We start from the raw sequence: 9499 nt of genomic DNA, 5'->3' as shown, positions 1-9499 counted from the left end.
TATTATCCTGGCACTCAGCCATTATCATGGTTAGATACATATTTTAAAGCTAAATTATATATGTATTAAAAATTAGCTTCTAATAGTTACTTCAGAAGAAAAAAATACATTTATTTTTCTGACCATGTGGGAATACCCCAAATGATATTTTGGCTTTGACACATTAAGAAACAAGGAGGATGAGAGAAAACCAGTAAACAATTACATATATTATAAGAATTTCAATTTTTAAAAATTCCTATCAAGAAGAAAAAAACAAAACTGTTAGTGATCTGGAAAAATGAAGTGGAGCCAACACAAAACAAAGCAAAAATGGGTTGTGCACTTATTTTTAGCTTAACATTTAAATAAATTTGCATTAATAGCATGGCAGAAACAGAAAAAGGATCAGAAAGGACCTGAAGGTGTCTGCTGACTTGAGCACGAAAGTCTCTCTCTTGAGAGAAAATGAGCAGGAAGTTACTTCCATGTTTTAGTTCGGGGTCTGCAGTGTGACTCCGGACAAGTGCTCTCACCATTCTGGCCTCCGGGTTTTCCACTTCAAAATGAGGAGTTGAACCAAAGGCTCTCAAGTTCCCCAGAACTCCCTGTCCTAGGGCTCTATAGTTTTAAAATTGAATAAAATAAATTTTATGGAAAATGAAAAAATAGAGATTGACCAAGAAAGAAAATGTATTGTCTCCGAACCACCGATAGTAAGAAAGAATGAAAACCACCATGAATTCCCATAGGGCCCCGTGAGTTACAGCTGCCAACAGTCCTTTCAAAAGGTTTTCTAGGATGACAATCACCTGAATGTCTGACCCCAGTGTAAGCTTTGGGTTCAACCCTTCTTCACAGTTTTTCTCATTTCCCTTCTTCAGGAGACAGATTCTTCTCTTAACAATTTCTATGTTCTCGTGGATATTACAGAGATATTCTTGAGGGTGCCATTTGAAAAGGAAATATAAATATTTAGATAGTATACAGAAATGCTTGAAGTATGGCAGTGTAAAGCAATTGTCAGGCTTGGGTTGTCATAGTTTATTTATCTTATAGGAATAAAACAAAAAAAATCCTCCAGTGGTAGATGATATTAAGAGAAAAATGATATTTAGGCAGTATTATTCAGTGGATTTTTACTGCCAACTCTGTCTTTTGGGATTAAGAAGTAGAGAAATCACAGAAGTGTTTTAACTGTGTAAGAAAAATAAAATGCAGGGACTGTTACACTTTTACATCTAGCACGTTGCATGAAATCTGGATTTAGCCTTTGCATTCTGGGGCTGGGACCCCACTGCCTCTACCAGACCCATGAACTCCTGAAAGCTAAGGGAATTAATGAGGCCAGAGTGAAGGGGAAGCAGGCACTTCATCTTCCTCTGATCCGGTGATCTACAGACCATTGAATCCATAAGACCTGCAATTTCATTGAAGTTTCTATGGCATTGACCCAGATATTCTGGTTCATAAAAATACTGAATCCTTTAATGAAACACAGAATTAAGTTAATATGATTTATGTCACCCCTCACCCTGTGGGCTGATGCTTTGTAGTGATCTTGATTAAAGGAAGATTATAAAATAGCTGCAACCCTCACTCATTTGCATTTGGTTCTAAGGAAATGGTCCAAACAGATCTAAATAGGCATTTAAGTACAAAAAAAAGAGCCTTCTTTTTATTAAGCATGAACATGAAACAACTTGCCAATAATTTGCAGGAGATATTTTTTAAGGCTAGAAAGTGAGTTTGGCATGAAAAAGAATTCCAAACTGATCATGTTAATTATGTTTCTTCTGAACAAGAAAATTTAATAATCTCCATCCACCAAAACATCAATCGCAAATTTGGTACGTTATTCCTTATGGTGTTGAGTGGTGCATATTTTAAACACACGTTTGCTTGTTTTTACCTCAAAGGAAGAACATAATAGAAACTAGCATTCTTGTGGTGTCCTATAATATTTTTTTTACTATTATCCTCCCTTTACAGGTAAAGAAGGTGAAGCTGAGTGAGTCAAGTCCTAACACTAGGAAGAAGTGAAACAAATTTAAATCCATAGCCCTTTGTCTCCAGAACCCACAGCCCTCCACCTCCCTCTGTTGCCTTCTCTTCTCTTTGTATCTTGTGCTAAGAATAATTCATTTGACTAATGTACTCTGCAAATCCAAAATGGTGCTTTTTTAACAGAAAATGGCAATCTACTTAATATTCGATATATTATGTCCTTGGACACAATTATGAGTTTACTAATATCTCTTTCTGTAAAACAGTGATATATCAGGTGGAGCTAAATATAAGTTTCATGTGATTATGTAAGTCCATGTGTCCAGTGAGAGCAAGCACCCAGGGAGTATATGTAAATCACTCCCTGTTACTTGCAAATGGCTGACATGAAAAGATGACTGCCTGGTAGTAACTAACTTCTTTACAAGAAGCTTATAGGTCTTTGTGCATTTATTTACTGAACCAAGTTTTCGGATGTGTGACAACAGCTTATGAAAGGACTTGGAGAAATTATAGAAGAAATGCTAATAAAATATTAGAGCAAAGATCATAGATTACAGATAAGACACTATGGTGATTGAGAAGACAGGGAATGCAGAAAAGAAGAGAAGAATGATTTGGCATGAAAACAAATCATATAAATGTTCCAGTTAATAAGCTGTAATCAAAATGAAGTAGCAACCCATAGGAAATATAAGCCAAAGCTGTGATTGGGTGTTATTGAAGTTGGGTATTATTCTCAGATTGTGCATACCTCTCATTCTATCTGATACAAATGTGTGTTTTTACCCTGTTCAAAAGAAAACAGTTTGCCAAAAATAAATATAAGTCTTTTGAATAATGATCAACAATTTTCAGGGGCAGACAAGTTTAACAAGATAAACTTTTAAAAGTGTTTATCTAAGAAAGATGATATTGCTAATCGTGCTTATAAATAACTAATAAAACATGAATAAATATACAAAAGCTAATATTACATTAATAATGATTAAGCTCTGCGGTAATGGTGGATGTTATGATGAATTCTGCTAGTATTGTAGTAAATTTGTTTTCAAAGCACAGTGTTCCTGAGGGTAATTCACAAATGAGAGCTAGGTTTCTCAATATGGTACCCCTGGAGCCAAGTTTAGTCTCTGGAACACAGAAGATGCTCAATGATCATTTCTTGGATGAATAAAAAATAAGAGAAAAAGTGAAGTGACAAAGCCCAACATTGTAGCTCATGGTTTTAAAAGTAAAAAGAGAGAAATGTTCACAAGTCAGCCTCAAGATCAATATTTATGTATACTGCATGAGCTTTGGACAATGAAACTACTATTTACTTTAACAAAGGAGAAAGTGCAGAGAAAGACTGAGGGAAGGTCAATGGCAAGAGACCTCTGTGTACACACTAATTCCTACATTGGAAGATGACCATTGAAACTGGCGGAACTCCTGTCTTACATATACAAATGGTTGCATCACAATAGTTTGCTTTTAATCCCTCCAATATCTGTTAAAATTACAAATAGCTTTCTATAAAATTATATTTTGGTATTCATCACTGGAAAATGATTATGCGGTATATATAAATCACTAATATTTCTGGCTTACAAATGCAACCAAATTAAATGTTTTATATTCAATGAAACTTAGATCCAATAATGTAATAGCAGATGCTCTAACTAAAAGGCTTTTTTGAAGGGATAGTTGCTTTAAATCACTTAATATCAATTTCAAAAGGCTCTTGAAATTTTGATATGAAATTAATATTGGCCTCTCCACCAACTTACACCATACACAAAAATAAACTCAAAATGGATAAAGGACTTAAACATAAGACCGGAAACCATAAAAATACTAGAGGAATCCACAGACAGCAAAATCTCAGACATATGTTGAAGCAATTTCTTCACTGATACTGCTCCTTAGGGCAATGGAAAGTAAAGAGAAAATAAACAAATGGGACTACATCAAAATAAAAAGCTTTTGTACAGCAAAGGAAACCATCAACAAAACAACAAGAAAGCCCACTGCATGGGAGAACATATTTGCCAATGATATCACCGATAAGGGTTTAATCTCCAACATTTACAGGGAACTCATACAACTTAACAAAAGGAAGATAAACAATCCAATCAAAAAATGGGCAACGGACCTAAATAGACACTTTTCAAAAGAGGACATACAGAAGGCCGAAAGACATATGAAAACATGCTCAAAGTCACTAATTATACTAGAGATGCAAAACGACAATGTGGTATCATCTCACACCTGTCAGAATGGCTATCATCAACAAATCAACAAATGACAAGTGTTGGAGAGGATGTGGAGAAAAAGGAACCCTTCTGCACTGCTGGTGGGAATGCAGACTGGTGTAGCCACTGTGGAGAACAGTATGGAGTTTCCTCAAAAAACTAAAAATGGAACGCCCATTTGACCCAGTGATCCCACTTCTAGGAATATATCCCAAGAAACTAGAAACACCAGTCAGAAAGGATATATGCACCCCTATGTTCATAGAAGCACAATTCACCATAGCTAAGATTTGGAAACAGCCTAAGTGCCCATCAGTAGATGAGTGGATTAGAAAACTGTGGTACATCTTCACAATGGAATACTATGCTGCAGTAAAAAAGAAGGAGTTCTTACCATTTGCAACAGCATGGATGGAACTGGAGAGCATTATGCTAAGTGAAATAAGCCAGTCAGAGAAAGATAAATATCACATGATCTCACTCATTTATGGAATATAATGAACAACATAAACTGATGAACAAAAACAGATCCAGAGACAGAGAAGTATTGATTAGAGTGCTGGCAAACCTATGACACGTGAACTCATTTTTTTAGTTGATTTTTCTTTGTTAAATGGCATTTAAATATATAAAATAAATATCAAAAGTATAACTCTTTGTTTTACTATGGTTGCAAATATCAAAAAATTTCTATATGTGACACGGCACCAGAGTTAAGTTAGGGTTTTTCAAAATGCTGGCACGCCGAGCTCAAAGGGTTCGCCATCACTGGATTAGACCATCAAACCTCAGAGGGAAGGTAGAGGAGGCTGGGGGTCAAGGGGAGAGATCAACCAAAGGACTTATATGCAAGCATATAGGCCTAACCAATGAACACAGACAACAGGGTGTGAGGGCATGAGTGGGGGGGGGATAGGGGGTAACATGGGAATAAGGACACATATGAAATAACTTAATCAATTAAAAAATTTAAAAAATTAAATTAAAAAAATATATTGGCCTCTCAACTTGTTACTGACAGCCAAACTCTAATGGATAAATATTGTGTTCTAGAAACATGGTTTTAGAATACAATGGCACATCACAGAATGTTTCAATAAATAGGAAATGTGTGTGTGATAATTTGGTGATGGCCACGCAGCCACAGGAGCAGAAGGTCTTCCTTTGGCTCTTTGCTCTGTCTCCTCACAGAGACTATTAGCTCCTTAGCTGCTTCAGCAAGACAGCCTAGGGGACAGATTCTTCCTATGGAGACAATTCCCAGGCAAGTGAAGCTCAAGTGTTTTCCTATGGTTTGCAAAGTAGGAGGAGAATGTTTTATTCCTTGACTCCAAGGTTTTGTGCTCATCTGGGAACCATTGTGTTTTTCAATATTTAATGAGAGGAGGGAAATGAGGGGTTTTTTGTTGTTGTTGTTGTTTTTGTGAGAATCCAGTAGAGGGATGATGTCCTGGAGACAGCAGGAGTGAGTGGATAGAATAAGGGGAATTTGGAGTTCATGTTTTTCTTATTTTATTGCGGAAGGAACACTTAACATGCTATTTTCCCTCAAAAACACACAATGTGAAAACTTTCCTGTTGGTGAAACACACACACACAAACACACACACACACGCGCGCGTGCGCGCACGAGCGGGTACACACAAGTCATGTGTGTCCTTGTGGTGATAAGGGAAACCTGGGAGTTAGGAAACCCGAGTCCAAGTCCTGACAGAAGAGCGTTGACTTCAGAGCAATTTATTTTCTTCCCAGTCGTATGACCTGGGTGAGCTACTTCCCCCCTCTCTGCCTTCAGTTTTGAAACTATTAAGTGAAGATATTTGAATTGCTTTATTCTAAGTCCCTTTCCCGCGCTCCTGAGGTCTTCCCATCTGTGCAGAATCAAGCATGCAGCCAGTCCAGACCACTGAGTGCTGTGCATCTGGAAGCATTGATAATCTGCATGTTCCAGATTTATTTCGTTAATGTGCGGAGCAAAGTTTCCATGTGAATTTGTTACTCATTCACTAAGGGTCCTAAATTGAATCCCACAGAATCCAGCTCCATAAACTAGTATTTTAAGCACTATTAGCTGGTGGAAAAGAGTCCATGAGAGGGAGTGTTCAGGGTGCCATCAGCAGGCACAGAGGGGCTGGCTCCCGGAGCTTGGCTGCCTGATGTGCACTGTGCCCCCACAGCCACCGCCAGGCTTCCCTGAGGAAGGAAGATGCACAGAGAGCAGAGACATACACCAGCCTCCATTTCCACACAGTGTTCGTTCTACCGAGTGGTCCAGATGGGACGGAGGCAGACTCTGAGGAAACTGACAAATGGTTCCGTGGGGAGGATGGAATCTAAAGGAACAGTTTTTCTTCTCTTCCCTTGTGTCTGGGGAGTGAGGGTTGAATTACTTTTCTGACTTGATTCACTGCCACCGAGAAGCTGGTTAAAGGGCCGTCTGTCTAAATGTTTGCTTTCTGTCCTGATAGCTGCAGAAGGACTGTAAGAAAGGACTCAGAGCTACAGACACATTTTTTTCTCATCAAAGTGCACACTCTTCATTAAAGATGAATTGACAGCATGCCCATTTGCTGGTGGAGCACCCTGTCTTGTCTGTCAAAACCTACAACAGTCTCTGTGACTGGCCCATCGGTATTTGATGTGTAATATATAGGCCCCCTTTCTAATTATGTTCTTCAAGAAAAAACTCACACATCTGTAACTCTGAGGGAATATTCTTCTCCTGCTCTGAGGAGCAGAGAGTTCACTCCTGTTTTCCAACAGATCATAGCACAAGCCAGCATCACCTGCCACCGTGTGGGGGACAAATGACCATGTTCTGTAAACAACAGCCACCCTGCCCAGCAATTGTTAGAGGAAGAAGCAAGGCTCATGTCCACTGGAATGGTCACAGGCAGAGCTGGGCACCTGGAGTCTGAAGACCTAGTTCAAATCCTAACCTCGCTACAAGGAAACAATGTCCTTCAGCCTCGGTGTCCATCTCTAGGGATTATGATATTATTATGGACTTAACAGACTTCGTAGGAAGATTGAAAGAAATGACCATCTGAAAACCATGTATAAACAGAAAACATCTAGTTAAAAGCTTTCCATTACTATTTTATCCTCTGATCCTTAGTTAGCACTCTGGTGGCTACTGCAATACTATATTAATCATGTCGTATGTACATTTTTCTGTACTTTATGATGCTTTGACATCTTGGGATCTGGATTTGGAGAGGGATACCCCCTCCCTCTTTTAGGTGATTCCTGGAGAGAGTAAGAGCCCCGCCTGTGAATGTGCCTTTGAATACAGACCAACCAAACCAGCCACAGTCCCTACTTCCGCCTGCCTCCTTTATCAGGCTTCTGCAGTTGGGGACACTATTTTCCTGCCCTAAATCACTCCAGGACTAGGTATTGCACCCAGAGCCTGCCTAAATTATCAAATGGCCCAACCTAAGCCTGCTCAGCATTGCCCCTCTCCTTCCTTCCCATGAGATAAACACTTTCGTCTATTGCCCTTCACTCCCTCTGCCTCGTGACTGGCCCTGGTGCTGCCCCTGGTTGGCCCTGTGTGCTGTGTTTCCTGTTTCTAGGGATCTGTGCATATAAATGTCTTCCTTCGTGACAGTCATTTCCATGTCTGTATGTCTTGAGATATCTGATTAAAACAAATCCCAGGCACATTTTAAAACAGGTGCCCAAACAAAGCCTTTTTGGAATGAAAGGTCCATGGGACAGAAAGGGCAAGAGCTGTCAGTTTGGAGGAGCCACTTCATCGCTTGGGCAACAGGGTTGGTGCAGGGTTAGGTCAGTGCCTGCTCCCTGCTGCCCATTGGAATCACCGGGGAGCTTTGAGAAACTGCAGGTGCCGGGCCCCCTCTCAGAGCAGGCACATCAGCATCTCAGTGTGGTCTTTTTTCATTACAGCCCCTCTCCTGAGTTTGATGCTCAGCCCTGACTGAGAACTCCTGGTGTGGTCCACCTGTGATTTTTTCCTCATACTTTAAAATATTATACTAAATAAGCTCTGGGGGATCATGCAAGAGGAGAAATATTTAAGAATGAGGAATTAGATATAGAAAACTCCAACATAAGAATATATTCAAAAAAGAATATATTCACTACACGTTTGAAATGAAATGGGAGGAGCAGGATTTTTTCCCCCAGGTCCAAGCCAATAGGAAACTGCCATTACCATTGTCAGGATGGTGGCACGTGATAATATGGTCTTCTGGGTTTCCATTTTGGCCTTGAGCGTCAGTGGTATATAATTCAGTGTCTTGTATCTGGCCCTGTAGGCTGCTGAGATAGTTTATATAATGATTTTACTCATGAGGGAAAAATTAATTGCTTCTTCCTCACCAGTTTCTCAGTGCTACAGCTTCACTAGAAAAAGCCAGAATTCCCCTTAGGAGGCACAATTTCAAGTTAATATATAGTAATGTTTTACATGGCTTTATTAATCCAGAGGCAGGTGGATCTGGAAGTAGAAATTAGCAGGCTGCAGGCTGGAGAGGTTCATTCTTGTCTGGCTGGTGCACGGGCCAGCTGTGTGATCTGGGACCTACCTTTCACCTCTCTGTTCTTCCAGTTCCTTTCCTGAATGTGGAACTGGAATAATTACATATGCCTCCTGGGCACAAATAATAAAAATGAATGAGATAATGTCTTTGGAGGGATTTGAGTTCCTTGGAGAGCATTACCATAAAACAGGCACACACACTGACACACTCATACACTTTGTTTCTCCATGTATATTATCAGTCAAACAAATGGGAAACTATAATCCTCCCGCCAAAATCATAATTCTACCCCACTCATTGTCTTTAAGAAAAAAGCCACTTCTCTCCACCATTGCTGCTGGGAGAGTTACTGCCAATGTCCCTGACAGGTTGCAATTGGAAAAGGATGTTTTGTTTCCTGTAGTCAGTGCCTCTGAAACTCCATGTGTTCTGTGGGAATGACCCCATTTGGGGCTCAGAGAAGACATCAGACATGTTTTCAAATGTTTGGACTCCATCAAATCCCTGTTGTGTATTCTTTTCCCTACTAATCGCTGTGGTGTTTAATTGTTAAAACCATGTGTGTTTCAAGGGAAATTGAATCCATATGTTTCTGATTCATTTGCACTGAGCTCATCAAATTGTTGTTTTATAAGAGCTATTTGCTGTCCAGAAAGAATCCCCAAGTGCCTTTTCATACACCATTCAATGCTTTTAAACATATTTAAAGCAGGAAACAAAACCCACTATCAATACAACTATGTTCACCCCCTCCTCCATCATGTTCTT

Source organism: Myotis yumanensis, unplaced genomic scaffold, assembly GCF_028538775.1.
Source record: "Myotis yumanensis isolate MYYU_CA2020_CCGP unplaced genomic scaffold, mMyoYum1.0.hap1 SCAF_1, whole genome shotgun sequence".
NCBI classification, from domain to species: domain Eukaryota; kingdom Metazoa; phylum Chordata; class Mammalia; order Chiroptera; family Vespertilionidae; genus Myotis; species Myotis yumanensis.
Note: the sequence above shows the minus strand (reverse complement) of the source record.